This window comes from Ceratina calcarata, unplaced genomic scaffold (genome assembly GCF_001652005.2).
Source record: "Ceratina calcarata isolate Rehan_Ccalc_2016 unplaced genomic scaffold, ASM165200v1 scaffold546.2, whole genome shotgun sequence".
Classification (NCBI taxonomy): domain Eukaryota; kingdom Metazoa; phylum Arthropoda; class Insecta; order Hymenoptera; family Apidae; genus Ceratina; species Ceratina calcarata.
This window is the reverse complement of record NW_017176634.1, coordinates 887,624-889,642: the sequence shown is the minus strand read 5'-3', so window position 1 is coordinate 889,642 and position 2,019 is coordinate 887,624.

Sequence of the window (2,019 nt, the reverse complement as noted above, 5' to 3'; positions counted from 1 at the left end):
CGTGAAATCGTTTAACATAATACATACGTACACGTGTATTAATAGACCGGTTCAATTAGAACGTTTCAGTATACGTTTCTGGGCACTGCAGTACACGATGGAGTTCATAAACCGTGAGAAAGTCGTATCGCAGTCCCGCAGAATGCAATTACAGGAGAGAGGTCACATTCGGCCGTCCCGATCCGTGCCGCCTTCAAATTATTAATCAGGAATTGCGTCCGCCTGCAAGTAGTTTCGAATTACACAGAATTATCGGTTTTCAACCCGAACGGATTACGTATCCTCGCGCTGCAATTATGCGAGGCTCCTCTCACTGCTACCATCAGAGGGAAACTCAATTGAAACGGCAAAGGACAGAGAGAAAGACAATCCTCCCTTACCAAACTCTAGTTCGATTCAGGTGCGATCTCGACACATTGTTAAATTTCCGTAGCTCGTCAATCAATTAATAGCCGGCTCTTGTCAGAAGCGTTGATTCCCACGGTTATTTTCGAACGCTAGAATCTGGGCTCTTCGACGAGGAAAAATCGGAAGAGAAACCAGGCCGTGAAAGGTGCCGTGACATCGACTAGTTGGATGATGTACGACGCGTGAAAATGGGGGAAATGATGAATTTTGTAGCTGTGCATAGAGCGTCATAAATCGGAGACGACAGCCGACGCTTTTGACGAGAAGTTAAATAGCGCGATGTGTCGCGTTACAGATGAGCGGGAATTGATGTAGTCGATGCACTACATTTCTATCCTCGCACTTTTTAACTGGACTCAAAGCTCGACTTTATTTACCCGTGTACTAATATGATTAATAGTTGAATGTGATTAATGGCACTCGGTTTTTGTTCCTTCAAATGAGCGAAGCGTTATTGCTTCGAATGATCATTTCGAAAAGAAGATAATCTGCGCGGCGTATAAAAGTATCGTTTTACTTAATAAAAATGTACGAGTAAACGGTCCCATGAAACAGATGTTCAAAATGATAGCCATAAGCATCCGACGTAATCGTGAAGGGAGAACGATTATGCGTTCTCGTCGAGCATGTTTTTTACCCATCGTTTGTATGCGTGCTCACCATGTTCCCCCTTGTTTAGTTCCTTTTTTCACGGAGGCAGCACATTTCGCCTTAATTTTTTAGTCATACTGCTTAAAATAAAATTACAATTTCTTCTGATCTATAAAATTCGGACACTTGAATTCAAATCGTAATATTAAAATGAATTTTTATCATCGTTCTTATATTGTATAAAAAAAAAACAATTTAATTCTGTCCTGATTATTCCTCCAGATTAGAAAATAATTAAATACTTTTACCAAATTATAATATTAAAATGAATTTTTTCATCGTTTCTCTATTATACAGATAGAAAAAAATTGAATTCCATCCTGATTGCACGTGGAGATTAGGAAGTAATTAAATACTCTTATCCAATTATAATATTAAAATGAATTTTTTCATTGTATAGAAAAAAAAATTGAATTCCGACCTGATTACTTGTGGAGATTATAAAGTAATTAAATACTCGTATAATCTTGGACTATTCTAACTAAGATTCCGTGGGTGTTTATGCCTGCAACACGAGTTAGGATGGAGTAAACCGTGCCACCCTCACCACGTGCATGCCTTCATCAAGTCTACGTCAGCTATCCTAAATATCTACGTTTCCTGTTCGCAGAGTGCTCTTCAATTAAGAAGATTGGCAAGCTCGGATAGGCAATTACATGTAAATTGATTTCCTAGGCGTACGTAGACATTAATCCCAACTAATCCGTGGCGCGAACAATGCTCGCGCAAACATTATCGTTTAGAGTGGATAAATGCTTCCAGTTGTTGGTTTAATCAACGTTGGTTACTTGTTCATCACTCTTACTAGAGATCTTTCGAATAGTGCTCGCGTAGACAATTGATTCCAGTGATACTCAATCGCAATCCTAAGATAATTGTGTAACAATTAAACTGCGGATTTTATGCATTTATGACAAAATCGAGTATATATAAAAAACGGAGAAAATAAGTATAGCGGAC